This window comes from Mustelus asterias, chromosome 1 (genome assembly GCF_964213995.1).
Source record: "Mustelus asterias chromosome 1, sMusAst1.hap1.1, whole genome shotgun sequence".
Classification (NCBI taxonomy): Eukaryota; Metazoa; Chordata; class Chondrichthyes; order Carcharhiniformes; family Triakidae; genus Mustelus; species Mustelus asterias.
The window spans coordinates 63,100,620-63,121,959 of record NC_135801.1 but is presented as its reverse complement, the minus strand read 5'-3'; the positions used below and the strand labels follow the sequence as shown (position 1 = coordinate 63,121,959).

Here is a 21,340-nt window from a genome sequence, read left to right as displayed (position 1 = left end):
TTAATTATGTTTAAATGCAATTCATTTACCATGCTTTACACTGACAGTTGTTGTACTGAATAATTTCTGCTTTAAGCTGCTTACAGAGCTCAGTTTAGAGGAGACTAATTCATGAACACAGCCATGTGACCATTAAAGCTGTTGCCATGTATGGTTAAACATACCAGTCCTGACTCTCTCACCCTTGGTTAGAGGAGATTGGGGCTGTGTGGTGGAGCATAGCCACAAAGAGGGTGCAATCATACTCTACCTTGTTTTTTTAAATATTAATTCAGGGGATAGGGGTGTTGCTAGACCAGTATTTATTGCCCATTCCTAAATGCCCTTGAGCTGAGTGGTCAGCCGTTTCAGAGTCAACCACCTTGCTGTGGATCTGGAGTTACATGTAGGCCAGACCAAGTAAAGACAGCAGATTTCCTTCACTAAAGGACATTAGTGAACCAGCTGTGTTTTTACAAAAATCAATAACGGTTTTATGGTCATCATTAGACTTTTAATTCCGGATTTTTATTATATTCAAATTTCACCATCTGCCATGGTGAGATTTGAACCCAGGTCCCTGGAGCATTACCCTGGATCTCTCAATTACTAGTCCAGTGGCAATACCACTACGCCATCATTTCTTGTGAAAAATATTTTTTACTAAAACAGATGAGAATTATCAGTTCAATAATTTGCGGGCTATTTTCACAATATAATTTATTTAGAGTAGGTCGCACCTACAAATTGCCTCTCGCCACGGGTGCCCTTTGCATCCTTTTCAAGTCTCCTATGTGTTCATGGAAGTTTAAGGTTTAATGACAACTTGGGGTAAACAGAACCTGCTTATTTTAACATGGAAGTTTTTGAGGATGCATGCTGAATATATGGTCACATTCATTAGGGCAATTGGGACTAAAGAGCTTGTTAAATAAGGGAAATTTTGCCATTGTGAAGTTAGAGTTGAATATTTTTGCTTTAATTCTATATATTGCATGTACGTCATGCGGGTGTGTATGTATTTTGTGAACAGGATTTATCACACTGTCAGTTATGCACATAATTTGTATCAGTTCCTTGTTTTATGATCAGCGACTTTCTTAAATAAGTGGATGACTGAGCAAATTTGACCTTGGGCAGTTTATGAAGAAATCAGCAGTATCTGGGAATTACAGATTGAGCAAAGTTAGGATCTTGAAAGACCTACAACAGATGACTCAATTGAATTTGGACGTCTTTGGTCATAAATATCAAAGGCAATTCTATATATCATTTTAAAGGTGGATTTGCAGTAAAAGTTTTAACATTTCGAACTGACCAAGTAGGACTTTTCTCTAGATTACCGAAATTTTGCAAACTTTCCCTCTCTCTCTCTTGCAGCCTAGTTCTGTACCTATCTGAGTTTCTCACACATCCAATGCACCTCCAGTCTGCAGAGTAATCAGGAATGTGAGCCCAGGGCATATTTTCCATCCCAGGGACACTGAGATTAATTTTCTACATTTTGGGAGTGTCAAATCAAAAAAACCATCAGTTAAAATCCAACGATAAATGTGATGTTCTTGGGGAAGAACATTTGATTTAGTTGTTGGTCAATTCATACCCTTAAGTCAAGCACTTTGCTTCATCTCAAAGGTAATTTGCTTTATAACTACATTTGTAACGATAGACATTTGAGAGCGTCTGGAAAAATGAGTTGGCAAGAAGGTTTCTCAATGAAAAAGACATAAAACAGTCCAACCAGCATTTTGGCATGTGCTGTGAAGTAGGTGGTATGAAAGTTTTTGTTGCATCAGAGAGGGGGATTAACATTAGCTGCGGTCTGCACTGACAGATAAAGGAGGTAACAGCTGCTGCAAAAGCTTTTCTTGCCCTAACCCACCTGTGGCTGTCTGACTTAAATAATTTGATATAAGCTTGCAATGCTCAGGAATGCTATGCTTGAGGTTGACTTTTCTGAATTATGTCAGAATTCACATTCTTATCACAATTAACATTTTTTTCTTTTAAATTTCTCTGTTTTTATGCTCATTCTAAAATGTGTCCGCTGTGGCTCAGTGGTCACATGCTCTTTCCTGAATCAGAAGTTTCTGGGCTCAGGCTGCATTCCAGAGATTAATCAAGTAATCTAGGCTGAAGCTTCAATGTTGTAAGTGATGGAGTACACAGTCAGAAGTGTCCCCTTTTGGAGGAGATGTTAAACCAAGGCTTCATGCTCCCTCTGGTGATTATAGAATGTCCCTCAGTAGGGGAAGATTAACTGTTCAAATATGAGGCATCTAGTAAACTCTCCTTGATGCACACTATCGCTGGATTAAATATTCCAACATTTGGACAAAGCAGAGCTAGCCGGCACTTACTACTGTTGTTCACAAGTTACAAAACATAAAATTTCTTTAGTAAACAAAAATGCTAGAAAAACAAAAGTCCACAATTTTACAAAAAGGGCAGAGATGATTTGAAACAGAGTTCTAATTGCTAAATGATTTACATCACACAGGTTGTATTTCTGAGTGGCTGGGGGATGGATTGGGGGAGTAAGGAGCGTCAGGCATTTAGGAGACATGGTTCGTAAGTTTGCAAGTGACACCAAGATTGGTGGCATTGTGGACAGTGAAGAAGGTTATCTAGCATTGTAAGGGGATCTTGATCAATTGGGCCAGTGGGCTGATGAATGGCAGATGGAGTTTAATTTAGACAAATGCAAGGTGATACATTTTGGTAGATCGGACCGGGGAAGGACTTACTCAGTTAATTGTAGGGCGTTGGGGAGAGTTATAGAACAAAGAGATCTAGGATTACAGGTTCGCAGCTCCTTGCAAGTGGAGTCACAGGTGGACAGAATGGTGAAGAAGGCATTCAGCATGCTTGGTTTCATTGGTCAAAACATTGAATGCAGGAGCTGGGACATCTTGTTGAAGTTGTGCAAGACATTAGTAAGGCCACACTTGGAATACTGTGTACAGTTCTGGTTACCCTATTATAGAAAGGATATTATTAAACTAGAAAGAGTGCAGAAAAGATTTACTAGGATGCTACCGGGACTTGATGGCTTGAGTTATAAGGATAGGCTGGATAGACTGGGACTTTTTTCCCTAGAGCGTAGGAGGCTTAGGGGTGATCTTATAGAGGTCTATAAAATAATGCGGCGCATAGATAAGGTAGATAGTCAACATCTTTTCCCAAAGGTAGGGGAGTCTAAAACTAGAGGGCATCGGTTTAAGGTGAGAGATACAAAAGGGTCCAGAGGGGCAATATTTTCACGCAGAGGGTGGTGAGTGTCTGGAACAAGCTGCCAGAGATGGTGGTAGAGGCTGGTACAATTTTGTCTTTTAAAAAACACTTAGACAGTTACTTGAGTAAGATGGTATAGAGGGATATAGGCCAAATGCGGACAATTGGGACTAGCTTAGTGGGCCGAAGGGCCTGTTTCCATGCTGTAAACCTCTATGAAATGCTAAAAAGGACTTGAATTTATGTAGCATTTTCTTTACAACTTCAAAATATCCCAAATTGTTTTGAGTGAATTGAGTACTTTTGTGAAATCGCATGTTGTAATTTGGAAACGCAGCAGCTAATTTGCGCACAGCATGCTCCCACGAACAGCAAATTGACAGTGACACATTATTTGTTTTTGTGAAGTTAATTGAAGGATAAGTATTGGACCTGTTAAACCAGGGATAAAACATCTGAGCTGAAATTTTCTGACCATTCCCGCCACTGGGATCTTCTGGTCCTGCCAGCAGTGACCTGGTGGCAGAGGGTGCGGACAACAAGAAAACCCATTGACAGCGACGGGATCAGAAGATGTTGCTGCTGGCCAAAAGCGGGCCGCCTCCAACACCACAAAGCACATCATGTTGGGGAGGGATGGTGTGTGGAAAGTCCCACCCCTGCTCCTTTTCAAGTGTCGCAAAGGATCTTTCATGTCCACCTGAGATTGCAGACAGTGAGTTAGAAATACTGCACCTCTGACAGTGCAGTACTCCCTCTGTATTGTGTTTGATGTCAGCTTACATTTTTGTGCTGAAGCCCTGGAGTGAGATTTGAACCCACAACCTTGCAACTCATTGGTGTGAGTTTCACTGTCTGTGTCACAGCTGACTTTTTCTTGTTCAGTTATTCTTGGAGTCGAGGAATACATACATGCCTGATCTGGTGATTGCACAAATCAAAAACAGTAGGAGAGTTTTTCCTGCTGTCCTCCACATTTGCCTCTCCAATGATACTTAACACAGGTGATATGCTGATTCACTTAATTCCATCTGGAACCTTGCACAAATTGGCATCTATGTTTACAACAATGACCACATTTCAATATTAATTCTTTCAAAAGCAAAATACTGCAGATTCTGTAAATCCAAAATAAGAACAGAAAATTCTGGAAAGACTTAGCAGGTCAGGAAGCCTCTGTGGACAGAGAAACAAAGTCAGTGTTTCAGGTTGATGACCTTTCATCAGAATCGGCTCTGCAAATCTGCCTATCTTCCAATGCTACACCCATGTACAATTCCATTCGTGTCTAGAACGGAGTCTCCAGGGATAATTTCCAGAGTCTCTACTTGGGTGATAACAAACAGTCAGCTGGGTTCTACAGCAGGCAGGCGATCTGTCCCAAGCACATTTCCACCCCATCTGACGAAGGAGCAGCGCTCCGAAAGCTAATGGTATTTGCTACCAAATAAACCTGTTGGACTTTAACCTGGTGTTGTTAAAACTCTTACTGTGTTCACCCCAGTCCAACGCCGGCATCTCCACATCATGACTCTTTATCACCCAGGGTTGAAGATGATGACTCTGTATCTTAACTAATTACAGCCTGACCTGGTCCTGTAGCCAATTGGTCTCCAGGCTTCTATCTAGAACTTGAGCAAGCTTCCATCCTAACTTGTTATTTCCAAACTGTGTTATAAGTAGAACCCTGATTTTATGCGCCCCGATTTAGTGCAAAATCGGACATGACGCGATCGCGCGATGGACCCTTTTTTTGCTATTTCTGGTTTAGTGATTTAGTACGACCCCGATAACATTTGCGATAACATTTTATGGAACCCAACCATCGTGTTAAAACGGGGCTGCACTGTAATGGGATCCAATGCATATTGGACGTCAGACAAAGACTCTTGCTTTTTCACATTTGGGATGGAATGTTCTGACTGCAAATGTCAGAATTCTTACTGCAACTCAGTAACAGTCTGTGCTGAATATATAATTGATTTTGAATTGATATGTTTGTGTTGTCCTCCAGCAGCTGGCTCCTCTGCAGGAATCTTTTATTTTTAGTGCATGCTGTGTGCATCTCCATGGTGAAACAACTTGAAGCTGGATGTTGGAAATAAGAGTGCTGAACATAGGATGTCCCAATGAATTGGGGCAGCAAAAGAAGGGATCTAATAAGGCAGATAAGGGGTAATTGAGCAGGTGATGGTAATTGTGACAGCTTTGACCACATTGTACATGATGCTGGCCTGAACTGATTCTATGCTGGTGAGCATGTTGAGTCAGAGTCTATTTACACTGCAGCTGCCTGCCTGAAATCAGTGGTTCCAGTTAGGGAGAACCACATCTACGTTTTTTGATTGCTGCATTTCTTGAATTTTGACCGCCCTGTTTCGGAAGAGAGCATTATGCATAACTAATTTAAATAGTTAAATTTAAACTAAATTTAATAGTAAATTTACTCTAGTAAATGGCTTTACTACACTTGAATAGTCGAGTAAAGGCATAATACTGCCTTATTTTGGACTTGCTCAAATATAGCTGATAGTTTTGCTCTCTCTATCCTACTAATCATCTCAAATATCTATATCACCCCTTAATCTTAAAGTCTGGGGATCTCGAGCCCTATTTATGAAACCTTCCCTCCTATTGTAGCTCTTTTGGTCTTGCTGTCTGGCTGTTGGAGCTGTATTTGAATGTTAAAGATTCAATTAATTGATTATTTAAATTACTGATTGGTTTTCTCGCCCTGGAATATGTTCCTCTAAAACCTGGAAGTGGGCAAGATGGGTTTCTGATCTGCCAACATTTGTTTTTGGTGATTTGCTTACTTAATGAAGACCATTGAAGCAACAGGAAGAGTAAAAAATCATAGAATCCCACAATGCAGAAGGAGGCTATTCAGCCTATCGAGTCTTCACTGACCACAATTCCACTCAGGCCCTATCCCCATAACCCCGTGCATTTAGCAGCTAGTCCCCCTGACACAAAGGGGCAATCTAGCATAATCCACCTTTCCTGCATATCTTTGGACTGTGGGAGGAAACCAGAGCACCTAGAGGAAACCCATGCAGACATGGGGAGAATGTGCAAACTCCACACCGACAGTGACCAAAGCCACGATTCGAACCCGGGCCCTGGCGTTGCGTGGCCGCAGTGCTAGCCACTATGCTACCCACATGGCAGAGTTTTATTGTTTTACTGGTAGCCTTGCCTTCAAGTGATTGAGAGGAGGATCCAACGTGTACATAAGTTTGAAGATCAAAATTATGGAATTTTGAGTCATTTGCATAGTTTATACTCAAACTCCCAACGTATTGTGTGTGGGCCAAATGCATTGAGATCCATCGTGCATGAAGCTCCATTTAACCCCAATGACTTTATGTGGTCTCTTCCTTTTCCTTGCATAGTATGTGCTATGAGTCTGTGCTGTCATCAGTTATACAAATTAATTAATCTGACTTTATGGGCTGTGATCATCTTGCATAGTTATGGGTATAGTTGTTGCCTCAGAAGCTGCGTCATGCCCAGATTATCAACATCTAAATGGAATATTCCAGAGGAAAATTGTTGACTAAAATGGCTGCTCTTACCTCCCAGCAGATTTTTATAACTCTCAACTGCATCCTTTATAGTTCTGTGCGTTACCCCCTTGATGGAATATACAGTGCATTCAACACACCATGAGGAGACCAACACAATCCTCTGCAGTGCTTAATCCCCATCATTTAGTGATAATTTGCACACTCGTAGCACATTTATTTACTGTAAAGTTAACAGCATATTTTTATAAATTCTAAGTCTGACTGCACCCTCAAGGGAAAACTAAGGCCATTTGTTTGAAGCTAACTGATTTGTGCTGTTTCCGAGCGCAATAAAGGAGCCAGTGTGTTCCAGACACAGAGAATAAGTCATGTTATTTATTTTAATATTTTTTATGCAGAATGCCAATGGACAAAACTGGATTGCCCCATAATAACCCAAAGAAGTTTACAGTAAGGTCTTGGGGATGGGCCAGATATTTTACAAGCAGAATACTGGGGGCTTTTAGAAATATTCTAACAGAGCACTTGCTGCATGTCAGCTGTTCTGAAACTTCATCTTTGTGCTATTGTCAATTGTTAGAAGACTTTGTGTCAAGACACGGTATAAATATATACTTTCTCTAATTTCTCCACCTTATCCTTACGGGAATTGAAGACAAATTATCTGACGTTGTTTTGTTTTTTGCTTCAATTTTATTTGACAAAAATTGTTTATCCCTTTCCTGAACCCAAAGGGCTGACAAGAGATATGGCAATTCCTACCCAAAAGAGCAGAAAAACTGTGCATTCCCATATTGCATACTAACTTTCAGCTGTGTAATCCTTTTGGTCAAGGTGATTGGGAAGCAGCTGTTTCTCAGCAACACTTAATTGTTTAGTTCCAAGAGCTCGCTCCCCCAAATACGAAGAAAACTGGAGTACAGTTTCATTGCCTGTTTTTGCTGTTGCTACATTCATGTGACCAGGGCTCACTTGAGAGTCCAGACATTTGAGTATTGACAGGCTATTAGACCTGCCTGGGGCACCAAACATAATCTTGATCCTGTCCTCACTCAATGTCAGTACATGTACTTACCACAGCAGAAGTCAAAGGCTAGTGATCTGCAGTAAGAACCCTGGTCACTTTTACCTCCGACTCCCTTGCCCAGAGGCATGCTAGTGCTCCCATCACTGCTCGGCTAAGATTATTCAGCAGCAACCAGGCATTGTGACTGCTACTGTGTTTGAAAAAATTCTTTCACAGGGAATGGTGTCACTGACCAGGTCAGCAGTTAGTGCCGAGACCAAATTGCCCTTGAGAAGGTGGTGTTGAGCTGCCTTCTTGGACTGCTGCAGCCCATGCTGTTAGGAAGGGAGTTCCAGGATTTTGACCTGGTGACAGTGAAGGAATTGTAGATTATAGATTCAAATCAAGATGGTGTGTGGCTGGGAAGACAACTTGCAGATGGTGGCGCTTCAATGTATCTGCTGCCCTTGTCCTTCTAGGTGGTAGAGGTTGCATGTTTGGAAAGTGCTGTTGAAAGAGCCTTTGGTGAGCTGCTGCAGCAAATCTTGCAGATGGTACACACTGTTGCCACTGTGCATTAGTGGTGGGGGGAGTTGATGTTGAAGGTGGTGAATGAGGTGCCAATCGAATGGGCTGCTTTGTCCTGGATGGTGGTTTGGTCAGTTTGTGTAGTAGTACGCTAAAGAGTGTGTTTTCCTGCTAATTGTTTTACAGTGGAAAAATGCAAACGCAGATGAAAGTTTCTTGAGTGTAATGCATGCTCACTGAAATTCATCACAAATGGGTCAATCTTTCTAAACAATAAGGTATGATTATGCGACCAACCAAAAACTAACTTGAACCAAGCAACAACAAATGAATCTTTGTAAAATCAAATGATTGTATGTGCATAGAAGGCAACTTTCGGACTTGACGAGTTAGTTTTGCAAAAAAACTCGTTCTGTACTGTAACTGTGTAATAGGCAAAATGTTGGGACAATTTGCAAATATGATTGCATTTTCACATTTTTGTTTTTCAGAAATAATCATCTCCCAAAAAATATATATCTGACCCAAATGTATAACTGTAGTGTATCAAAGCCCTTTTCCAGTCACACCCACTCTATGGAATTTGAGGGCAAACCCATGGCAAGTTTGGTGGGGTGGGATGTGTGGTGACTCTGCTATTTTCCTGCCTACATTGTTCCACTGGAGCAAGCAGAGAGGGAGTGATTTGAGGCAGGAGTGCTGGTGAGAGATTGATTGAATTATTTAATTAGTCAGTTAGTGTGTGTTTTTTTTTTGGCCTTTACTTTTGTAGTAGCATTTTTCTTAAGTTTAAAGTGAAAACCGGAAGTGGGCTGCTAAGGAGTCTGGGAAGGGTTTTTTAAGCGCGCAAAGTATAAAAGGTAGGCTGCAGTATACAGCGGGCAGCGTCGGGAGCGGGCAGCAGAGTGTGTGGGAAGCAGAGTGTGAGCTATAAGGTCTTTGGCTCACAGGGCTTCTGGGGATAGGGCGAGCAGGGGTGAGTTTAATTCATTTTTGCTGTTTCTACCTGGTACTGGCAAGGTATCTAGAGGGGATGGGTGTGCAGGCAGTGCAATGTTCCTCTTGTAGTATGTTTGAGGTGAGGGACTCCGTCAGTGTCCCTGCTGATTACACCTGTGGGAAGTGCACCCATCTGCAGCTCCTCCAAAACCGTGTTAGGGAACTGGAGTTGGATGAACTTAGGATCATTAGGGACGCAGAGGTGGCCATAGACAGAAGCTTCAGGGATACAGTTACTCCGAGGAATGAAAATAGATGGGTGACGGTGAGAGGGGCTGGGAGGAAGCAGTCAGTGCAGGGATCCCCTGTGGTCGTTCCCCTTAGCAACAAGTATTCCGCTTTGGATACGGTTGAGGGGGACGACATACCAGTGGTGAGCCGCAGTGAGAGGATCTCCAGCACTGTGTCTGTCTCTGTAGCTCGGGAGGGTAAGGGGGCGAGCGGGAGGGCAATAGTTATTGGGGACTCGTTAGATAGAGGGATAGGTAGGAGGTTCTGTGGCAGCAAAAGACACTCGAGGATGTTATGTTGCCTACCGGATGCCAGGGTCCGTGACGTCTCGGACCGTGTCTTCCGGATTCTTAAGGGGGAGGGGAAACAGTCACAAGTTGTGGTACACATTGGTACCAACGACATAGGTAAGAGAAGGGATGGGGATTTAAAACAGGAATTTCGGGAGCTGGGCTGGAAGCTGAGAGCCAAGACAAAACATGTGGTCATCTCTGGTACGTCACCGGTGCCACGTGATAGCGAGTTGAGGAACAGGGAGAGAGTGCAGTTAAACATGTGGTTGCAGGGATGGTGTAAGAGGGAGGGTTTCAGATACGTGAATAATTGGAACACATTCTGGGGAAGGTGGGACCTGTACAAACAGGACGGGGTGCACCTGAACCAGAGGGGCACCAATATCCTGGGAGGGAGATTTGATACGGCTCTTCAGGGGGGTTTAAACTAATTTGTCAGTGGAGTGGGAAAAGGAGTTGGAGTCCAGAAGTCAGTGTTGAGGGTGGTGATGTATTGGGGAAGGTGTCAAGGTCAAGGGTGGGTACCGGTAGACAGGAAGGTGGGTTGAAGTGTGTCTACTTCAATGCAAGGAGCATCCGGAACAAGGTAGATGAACTTGGAGCGTGGATTGGTACTTGGACTATGATGTTGTGGCCATTACGGAGACGTGAGTAGAACAAGGACAGGAATGGTTGTTGGACGTTCCGGGGTATAGATGTTTCAGTAAGTGGAGGAAGCTGGTAAAAGAGGTGGAGGAGTAGCATTGTTAATAAAGGATAGTTTAATGGCTGCGGAAAGGCACTTCGAGGGGGATCTGCACACTGAGGTAATATGGGCTGAGGTTAGAAATAGGAAAGGAGCGGTCACGTTGTTAGGAGTTTACTATAGGCCCCCAAATAGTAATAGAGATGTGGAGGAAGAAATTGCTAAGCAGATTATGGATATGTGTGGGGGTCACAGGGTAGTTGTCGTGGAGGACTTTAACTTTCCAAATATTGATTGGAACCTTTGTAGGTCAAATAGTTCGGATGGGGCAGTTTTTGTGCAGTGTGTGCAGGAGGGTTTCCTGACACAATATGTGATAGGCCGACAAGAGGTGAGGCCACATTGGATTTGGTACTGGGAAATGAACCGGGCCAAGTGTTAGATTTGGTTGTGGGAGAGCACTTCGGAGATAGTGACCACAATTCGGTGTCTTTTGTTATTGCAATGGAGAGGGAGAGGGCCATGCGGCAGGGCAAGGTTTACAATTGGGGGAGAGGTAATTATGATGCGATTAGGCAAGAATTAGGGGGCATAAGATGGGAACAGAAACTGTCAGGGAAAGGAACTAATGAAAAGTGGAACTTTTTCAAGGAACAAATACTGGGTGTCCTTGATAGGTATGTCCCTGTCAGGCAGGGAGGAAATGGCCGAGTGAGGGAACCATGGTTCACGAAAGAGGTGGAATGTCTTGTGAAAAGGAAGAGGGAAGCTTATGTAGGGATGAGGAAACCAGGTTCAGATGGCTCGATTTGAGGGTTACAAGTTAGCAAGGAATGAGCTGAAAAAGGGGCTTGGGAGAGCTAGGAGGGGACACGAGAAGTCCTTGGCAGGTCGGATCAAGGAAAACCCCAAGGCTTTTTACTCTTATGTGAGGAATAAAAGAGTGACCAGGGTGAGGTTAGGGCCGGTCAAGGACAGTAGTGGGAACTTGTGTATGGAATCAGTAGAGATAGGCGAGGTGATGAATGAATACTTTTCTTCAGTGTTCACCAAGGAGAGGGGCCATGTTTTTGAGGAAGAGAAGGTGTTACAGGCTAATAGGCTGGAGGAAATAGATGTTCGGAGGGAGGATGTACTGGCAGTTTTGGATAAACTGAAGGTCGATAAGTCCCCTGGGCCTGATGAAATATATCCTAGGATTCTTTGGGAGGCAAGGGATGAGATTGCAGAGCCTTTGGCTTTGATCTTTGGGTCCTCGCTGTCCACGGGGATGGTGCCAGAGGACTGGAGAGTGGCGAATGTTGTTCCTCTGTTTAAGAAAGGGAATAGAAATTACCCTGGTATTATAGACCGGTTAGTCTGTCTTCGGTGGTTGGTAAATTCATGGAAAAGGTCCTTAGGGGTGGGATTTACGACCATTTAGAAAGATGCGGATTAATCCAGGATAGTCAGCACGGATTTGTGAAGGGCAAGTCGTGCCTCACAAATTTGATTGAATTTTTTGAGGAGGTAACTAAGTGTGTTGATGAAGGTAGGGCAGTTGATGTCATATACATGGATTTTAGTAAGGCGTTTGATAAGGTCCCCCATTGTCGGCTTATGATGAAGGTAAGGAGGTGTGGGATAGAGGGAAAGTTGGTCGATTGGATAGGTAACTGGCTATCTGATCAAAGACAGAGGGTGGTGGTGGATGGAAAATTTTCGGATTGGAGGCAGGTTGCTAGCGGAGTGCCACAGGGATCAGTGCTTGGTCCTCTGCTCTTTGTGATTTTTATTAATGACTTAGAGGAAGGGGCTGAAGGGTGGATCACTAAATTTGCTGATGACACCAAGATTGGAGGAGTAGTGGATGAGGTGGAGGGCTGTTGTAGGCTGCAAAGAGACATAGATAGGATGCAAAGCTGGGCTGAAAAATGGCAAATGGAGTTTAACCCTGATAAATGTGAGGTGATTCAGTTTGGTAGGACTAATTTAAATGTGGATTACAGGGTCAAAGGTAGGGTTCTGAAGACTGTGGAGGAACAGAGAGATCTTGGGGTCCATATCCACAGATCTCTAAAGGTTGCCAGTCAAGTGGATAGAGCTGTGAAGAAGGCCTATAGTGTGTTAGCTTTTATTAACAGGGGGTTGGAGTTTAAGAGCCGTGGGGTTATGCTGCAACTGTACAGGACCTTGGTGAGACCACATTTGGAATATTGTGTGCAGTTCTGGTCACCTCACTATATGAAGGATGTGGAAGCGCTGGAAAGAGTGCAGAGGAGATTTACCAGGATGCTGCCTGGTTTGGAGGGTAGGTCTTATGAGGAAAGGTTGAGGGAGCTAGGGCTGTTCTCTCTGGAGCGGAGGAGGCTGAGGGGAGACTTAATAGAGGTTTATAAAATGATGAAGGGGATAGATAGAGTGAACGTTCAAAGACTATTTCCTCGGTTGGATGGAGCTATTACAAGGGGGCATAACTATAGGGTTCGTGGTGGGAGATATAGGAAGGATATCAGAGGTAGGTTCTTTACGCAGAGAGTGGTTGGGGTGTGGAATGGACTGTCTGCAGTGATAGTGGAGTCAGACACTTTAGGAACATTTAAGCGGTTATTGGATAGGTACATGGAGCACACCAGGATGATAGGGTGTGGGATAGCTTGATCTTGGTTTCAGATAAAGCTCGGCACAACATCGTGGGCCGAAGGGCCTGTTCTGTGCTGTACTGTTCTATGTTCTACATCTTGATTAAGTCAGTGAGAGGAAGGTCCAGGGATGACCTTACTGCCCTATTGCCACTTGAAGCCCTGAAGTGGACAATTAATACCTATAGTTGTGGTAAAAGGACCACTCTCAAGTCTGACGGATTCAATCAAGCAAATTATTTTAAGCACATGCAGGAACGAGAGCCTCAGCTAGCCAAGAAACTTCTGTCAGTGATGCTGGGTTATAAACAAAGAAAGTTACAGCTCAGGAACAGGCCCTTCGGCCCTCCAAACCTGCACCAACCATGCTGTCCGACCTAACTAAAACCCCCTACGCTTCCAGTGACCATATCCCTCTATTCCCATCGCATTCATGTACTTGTCAAGACGCCCCTTAAAAGTCACTACCGTATCCGCTTCCGCTACCTCCCCCGGCAAAGATTTCCAGGCACCCACCACACTCTGTGTAAAAAATCTGCCTCGTACATCTCTTTTAAAACTTGCCCCTCGCACCTTAAATCTATGCCCCCTAGTAATTGACTCTTCCACCCTGGGAAAAAGCTTCAGACTGTCCACTCTGTCCATGCCTCTCATAACCGTGTAGACTTCTATCAGGTCTCCCCTCAACCTCCGTCGCTCCCGTGAGAACAAACCAAGTTTCTCCAACCTCTCCTCATAGCTAATGCCCTCCATACCAGGCAACATCTTGGTCAATCTTTTCTGTACCTTCTACAAAGTCTCCACACCCTTCTGGTAATGTGGCGAGCAGAATTGAACACTATATTCCAAGTGTAGCCTCACTAAGGTTCTATAAAGCGTCAACATGACTTGCCAATTTTTAAACTCAATACCCCGGCCGATGAAGGCAAGCATGCCATATGCCTTCTTGACTACCTTCTCCACCTGCATTGCCACTTTCAGTGACCTGTGTAATAGCACATATTTATAGTTCTTCACTTCCTGGTTTCCTGTCATCTCAATTTCTAGCCTTGAAGGCTTCACCATTACCATGGTGACTTGACCATCTCAGGAACTAGTCTTGGCCAAGGATTCCATCATATCTAGAAAGAGCTTTCATAACTACTTCCGTCTATTCCAAAGCTATTAATGCACATTTTAATATCAATATTAAAATCATTTCAGATACTCGCCACTTGAGGACATCCTGCAGTCACTAGAGTTAACTCCATGAAGGTCAGAGGGTTTGCCATGTGGGGACCATGTCAAGAAAATGCTGATGGAGTTGCTTATGGGCTCGTGGGAGGGTCCTTTGTTCAAAGGCAGTCAGTGCCTGACCTGGCATTAAGAAGGAGGCAGTGTTGCTGACAGCCACCCTGCTGGTCTGAGATCCTAGGCCTTGCACCAGCAGCAGCCATTGCCTTCATGGTGGCATTGTCTTTGAATGTAATTGTTGGCCTCTGATAGGCCAGCAGCTCTCAGTGAGTGTCAGAGGCCAATTTACAGTTAGTGGTGCCTGTGTTTGCCTTCATTTCTCCCCCCACCCACCCTTGCCCCAAAGAATGCAAAGATGAACACCAAAAAATTGTTCAATACTTCAGGTTTTAAAATAAAATGACTCACTGTCTTTTTGCTTAACTTCACCCTCATGCTGTACCTTAATTTTTCTGTGTGTTTGACTGCCAGATTGCTAATGTCGCTTCATATTACTAAAGAAACTGATCTTGATTTTAGGCAACTGATAAAATGGCTGAAAGACCAAGAATTCACACAGTCAATCCCACATTTTTATCAGATTCTAGCTCTGCAAAAATGGGATTCATCTTTTAACTACGAAGCTATGATTCTGACCATGGATTTTAAACATCACTCACTCTACTCTCCCTTCACCCATTCCCCCCTCTCAAACTCTCCCTCCCTGCAACACCTCACAAACTCCCTCATACACTCCCTCTCTGCAACCTCACATACTCTCGCTCCCCCATCCCCTCACAGTCTCTCCTCCCTCATCTCCTCACACTCTCCCATTCTCTCCTCACCTCGCTCGCCTGGAGCTTTGAGGCAGCCTGCCTCACCCTCGCAGTGTCCTTGTTGTGCCTGCTGCACCTCTCCCTCACCTCCTGGTCTCGTGCGTGTGTGCCTGCTCCCAGTTGTTACTTACCTTCTTGCTCTTTTTGGTTCTCATCCAAACAGAGTCTGATTTCGCTCTGCTCTCAAAAGTGAGTTTATCAGCAGCAAATACAGAGAGTAATCAGCCTCTGATTGGATGCCCGGCTAACTGTCTGGCCATGTTGATGTGCATTCCAGCAAAGCTGACTCTGAGCATTCTAATACCAGGTCTGGTGGTACAACAGGACAGGGGGTGGCAGCAGCAGGATCCTAGTTGATCGGTTCCCTGTGTCTAGGCATGGTGTGTTTCAGTGTAAATCTGCCCTGGGTCGGTAGGACCTCTGCCCCTGGGGGTCCTTGATCCCGGGGGAAGGCTTGCCAGTGGCTTGTTAAGAACCTGAATGGAATAAGGCATAGCAAAATGAAGTGAGACACAACTCCTGCCAGCTCTCCAGCTGGAAGCCAACATTCTTATTATTTCCAGAAGATTTTGCCCCAAATGTCCAAATCAAATGACACTCACTCAAACATTCTAGTGTATAAACTCCTTGCCATTCTCATCCTTGGAAAGGATTCTGAGCTAAGTCTGTCATCTCTTTTAAACATATTTAGCAAATTAACCTCACTTATCTAAAGCTGTATTGGTGCTAAATACACTGTATTTTAAACATATCAGGGAAATTTAGCCCACAGAACAGAAAGGGGGGGGGGGGGGGGGGCGTGGGCGTGGTTCTGCAGGCGCACAACAGAGATCTATAGAGGAGAAAGGTGAAGAGTGGAGAGCAGAACAACATGAAGAACAGTAGAGGAGTTGAGATCACTGAAAGCACTGTTCAAGAGACTCTACAATCTTAGTCAATCTGAATAGCTGTGCTTCTGCAGGCTGAGATGGAGATGGCAGATGTAGTGTCTTTCAAGACAAATCATGCTGCTGGATTTAGAACATAGAACATAGAAAGTCACAGCACAAACAGGCCCTTCGGCCCACAAGTTGCGCCGATCACATCCCCACCTCTAGGCCTATCTATAGCCCTCAATCCCATTAAATCCCATGTACTCATCCAGAAGTCTCTTAAAAGACCCCAACGAGTTTGCCTCCACCACCACCGACGTCAGCCGATTCCACTCACCCACCACCCTCTGAGTGAAAAACTTACCCCTGACATCCCCCCTGTACCTACCCCCCAGCACCTTAAACCTGTGTCCTCTCGTAGCAACCATTTCAGCCCTTGGAAATAGCCTCTGAGAGTCCACCCTATCCAGACCCCTCAACATCTTGTAAACCTCTATCAGGTCACCTCTCATCCTTCGTCTCTCCAGGGAGAAGAGACCAAGCTCCCTCAACCTATCCTCATAAGGCATGCCCCCCAATCCAGGCAACATCCTTGTAAATCTCCTCTGCACCCTTTCAATGGCTTCAACATCTTTCCTGTAATGAGGTGACCAGAACTGCGCGCAGTACTCCAAGTGGGGTCTAACCAGGGTGGTCACATTTTGTCCGTCACCACTACCCTCATTCTCTTGCTCCATCCAGTGCATTGCCAGAGTGATCTCAATTGTATCTCAGTCAATATCTGTATAAATGTACAAGATTGGTCACGATGGATGTTTGCCAGGATCTAAAGTTATGTCAACTTTCCCTGTCACAACCAGAGCGAGAATGAGCGGGCAGCCAAATTTGCATCACAGCTGTCTTCCTGCAGATACATTGATTGCAATCTGAGGGCTATCGGATGAATCAGGAGTTTTTAAATAATTGTGAGCAATTTAATTCCATGCATCTACAGCTGGTGCAAAACCACAAGAAAAGGCTCATGCAGGTGCACATCAGATTCTCTGGAAGCTGTCATGGTACTTTTATGAGTTCATATCTCACTACGGCAGCTGGAGAATTTAAACTCAGTTAATTAAATGCATCTGGAACAATATGCTGGTAACAGCAATAGTACCCATAAACTACAGGATTGTTGTTAAAAACCCATCTGGTTCATGCATGTGCTTTATGGAAGGAAGTGATAGTCATCTTTACCTGGTCTGGCCAATTTATGAATCCAAATCCATATCAATGTGGTCAATTTCTTAACTGTCTTCTGAAATGGTCTATTTCAATGCCAGGAGTATTGTAGGGAAAGCAGATGAGCTGAAGGCGTGGATAGACACGTGGAAATATGACATTATAGCCATTAGTGAAACTTGGCTACAGGAGGGGCAGGACTGGCAGCTCAATGTTCCAGGGTTCCAATGTTTCAGGCGGGATAGAGGCAGAGGGATAAAAGGTGGGGGGGTGGCATTGTTGGTCAGGGAAAATGTTACAGCGGTACTCAGGCAGGATAGATTAGGGAGCTTGTCTACAGAGGCCCTATGGGTGGAGCTGAGAAACAGGAAAGGTATGACCACATTAATGGGCTTGTATTATAGACCACCCAATAGTCAGCGAGAACTGGAGGAGCAAATCAGCGGAGAGATAGCTGACAACTGCAAGAAACACAAAGTTGTGATAGTAGGGGATTTTAATTTTCCACATATAGATTGGGACTCGCATACTGTTAAAGGTTTAGACGGGGTAGAGTTTGTAAAATGTGTTCAGGAGAATTTTCTACATCAGTATATAGAGGTGCCAACGAGAGAGGATGCAATATTGGATCTCCTATTGGGAAATGAGTTAGGGCAGGTGATGGATGTGAGTGTGAGGGAACACTTTGGATCCAGTGATCATAATGCCATTAGTTTCAACCTGATCGTGGATAAGGATAGATCTGGTCCTCGGGTTGAAGTTCTGAACTGGAAAAAGGCCAAATTTGATGAAATGAGAAGGGATCTGGGAAGTGTGGATTGGCACATGCTGTTCTCTGGTAAGGATGTAAATGGAAAGTGGGAGGAGGCCTTCAAAGGAGAAATTTTGAGAGTGCAGAGTTTGTATGTTCCTGTCAGGATTAAAGGCAAAGTAAATAGGAATAAGGAACCTTGGTTCTCGAGGGAGATTGTAACACTGATTAAGAGGAAGAGAGAGTTGTATGAAATGTACAGGCAGCAAGGAACAGATCAGATGCTCGAGGAGTATAAGTAGTGCAAGAAGCTACTTAAGAGGGAAATCAGGAGGGCTAAAAGACGACATGAGGTTGCTTTGGCAGACAGAGTGAAGGAAAATCCAAAGAGCTTCTATAGGTATGTTAGGAGCAAAAGGATAGTGAGGGATAAAATTGGTCCTCTTGAAGACCAGAGTGGTAGACTGTGTATGGAACCAAAAGAGATGGGGGAGATACTAAATGGTTTTTTTGCATCTGTATTTACTGAGGAAACGGGCATGGAGTCTACGGAAATAGGGCAAACAGGTAGGGAGGTAATGGAACCTTTACAGATTAAAGGGGAGGAGGTGCTTGCTGTCTTGAGGCAAATCAGAGTGGATAAATCCCCAGGACCGGACAGGGTATTCCCACGGACCTTGAGGGAAGCTAGTGTTGAACTTGCAGGGGCCCTGGCAGACATATTTAAAATGTCAGTATTCACGGGGGAGGTGCCGGATGATTGGAGGGTGGCTCATGTTGTTCCGTTGTTTAAAAAAGGTTCCAAAAGAAATCCGGGAAATTATAGGCCAGTAAGTTTGACATCGGTGGTGGGCAAGTTATTGGAAGGTGTGATAAGGGATAGGATCTACAAATATTTGGATAGACAGGGACTTATTAGGGAGAGTCAACATGGCTTTGTGCATGGTAGGTCGTGTTTGACCAATCTATTAGAGTTTTTCGAGGAGATTACCAGGAAAGTGGATGAAGGGAAGGCGGTGGATGTTGTCTACCTGGATTTCAGCAAGGCCTTTGACAAGGTCCCTCATGGGAGGTTAGTTAGGAAGGTTCAGTCGCTGGGTATACATGGGGAGATAGTAAATTGGATAAGACACTGGCTCAATGGAAGAACACAGTAAGAAGTTTAACAACACCAGGTTAAAGTCCAACAGGTTTATTTGGTAGCAAAAGCCACACAAGCTTTCGGAGCTCTAAGCCCCTTAGAAAAGGCTTAGAGCTCCGAAAGCTTGTGTGGCTTTTGCTGCCAAATAAACCTGTTGGACTTTAACCTGGTGTTGTTAAACTTCTTATTGTGTTTACCCCAGTCCAACGCCGGCATCTCCACATCAATGGAAGAAGCCAGAGAGTGGTTGTGGAGGATTGCTTCTCTGAGTGGAGGCCTGTGACTAGTGGTGTGCCGCAGGGATCGGTGTTGGGTCCATTGTTGTTTGTCATCTATATCAATGATCTGGATGACAATGTGGTAAATTGGATCAGCAAGTTTGCTGATGATACAAAGATTGGAGGTGTAGTGGACAGTGAGGAAGGTTTTCAAAGCTTGCAGAGGGATTTGGACCAACTAGAAAAATGGGCTGAAAAATGACAAATGGAATTTAACGCAGACAAGTGTGAGATATTGCACTTTGGAAGGACAAACCAAAGAAGAACGTACAGGGTAAATGGTAGGACTCTGAAGAGTGCAGTTGAACAGAGGGATCTGGGAATACAGGTACAGAGTTCCCTAAAAGTGACGTCACAGGTGGATAGGGTCGTAAAGAGTGCCTTTGGTACATTGGCCTTTATAAATCGGAGTATCGAGTATAAAAGTTGGAGTGTTATGGTAAGGTTATATAAGGCATTGGTGAGGCCGAATTTGGAGTATTGTGTACAGTTTTGGTCACCTAGTTACAGGAAGGATGTAAATAAGATTGAAAGAGTGCAGAGAAGGTTCACAAGGATGTTGCTGGGACTTGAGAAGCTGAGTTCCAGAGAGAGATTGAATAGGTTGGGACTTTATTCCCTGGAGCGTAGAAGATTGAGGGGAGATTTGATAAAGGTATATAAGATTTTGATGGGTATAGATAGAGTGAATGCGAGCAGGCTTTTTCCGCTGAGGCTAGGGGAGAAAAAAACCAGAGGGCATGGGTTAAGGGTGAAAGGAGAAAAGTTTAAAGGGAATATTAGGGGGGGCTTCTTCACGCAGAGAGTGGTGGGAGTGTGGAATGAGCTGCTGGATAAAGTGGTAAATGCGGGGTCACTTTTAACATTTAAGAAAAACCTGGACGGGTTCATGGATGAGAGGGGTGTGGAGGGATATGGTCCAAGTGCAGGTCAGTGGGACTAGGCATAAAATGGTTCGGCACAGACAAGAAGGGCCAAAAGGCCTGTTTCTGAGCTGTAATTTTCTATAGTTCTATGGTTCAAACCACTATGGACATTTAGAGATGGACAATAAATGGTGGATTCATCAGCAGCACACTCACCCTGTGAATAAGTATTTAAAAAAAAAATCTCTGCTCCCGTCAAGTGAAACTCCAGTCGGGCCTGGGGTATCTCAATTTCTGTTCACTATTCACAGTGCCCCTGACCTAAGCATAATGCTGATGCAAGCATGAGGTTTCTTGGAAAGCAGTTGCTGGATATATCAGTGTTCAGTTGTATGTGTGGACTTCATGGTATGAAGGCAAGAAAACTTGGGACTCTTTTCCCAACAGCTAAGATCAGCATTTTCTTTGCTCGACATCTAATTACATAGCAACCTGTGTTTCTTCTGCTATAAATAACCAACGAGAAAGGTTTTAAGAGCATGTTCATACAGGCAAAACAGTTGAGTGCTTTTGTGCCTTGAGCTTCTTACATGGTACTGTTTGACTTCAAGCATTTTAAACCAGGTGCTTTCTAATGACTTGAGAAACAGAGTTAATGTTTCGAGTCCAATATGACTCTTCTTTGGAACTGCATTCTGAAAAAGTCATACTGGACTTAAAATGTCAACTCTGTGTCTGTCTGTCTCTCTCTGTTATAGAAATAGAAACCCTACAGTGCAGAAAGAGGCCATCTGGCCCATTGAGTCTGCACCGACCACAATCCCACCCATGCCCTACCCCCTTATCCCCACACATTTCCCCACTAATCCCTCTAACCTACGCATCTCAGGACACTAAGGGGCAATTTTAGCATGGTCAATCAACCTAACCCGCACATCTTTAGACTGTGGGAGGAAACCGGAGCACCCGGAGGAAACCCAGGCTCTCTCCATAGATACTGCTGGACCTGCTGAGTTCATCCAGCACTTTCTGTTTTGATTTCAGAACTCCAGCATCT

At 44.1% G+C, this 21,340-nt stretch overlaps 1 protein-coding gene across 4 annotated transcripts in view; it reads left to right on the top strand.

The window, feature by feature from the left end:
* sorcs2 (sortilin-related VPS10 domain containing receptor 2) overlaps positions 1 to 21,340 on the top strand; it is a 612,212-nt gene that overhangs the window by 24,303 nt on the left and 566,569 nt on the right. The window contains exon 1 of one of the 4 annotated variants that reach the window (XM_078213299.1): positions 8,914 to 8,979. The exons of the other annotated variants lie outside the window; for them this stretch is intronic. The gene's annotated coding sequence lies outside the window, so the exon portion shown is untranslated. Of the gene's footprint in view, positions 1 to 8,913; positions 8,980 to 21,340 lie in introns of those variants that run through there. 4 annotated transcript variants of the gene reach the window in all.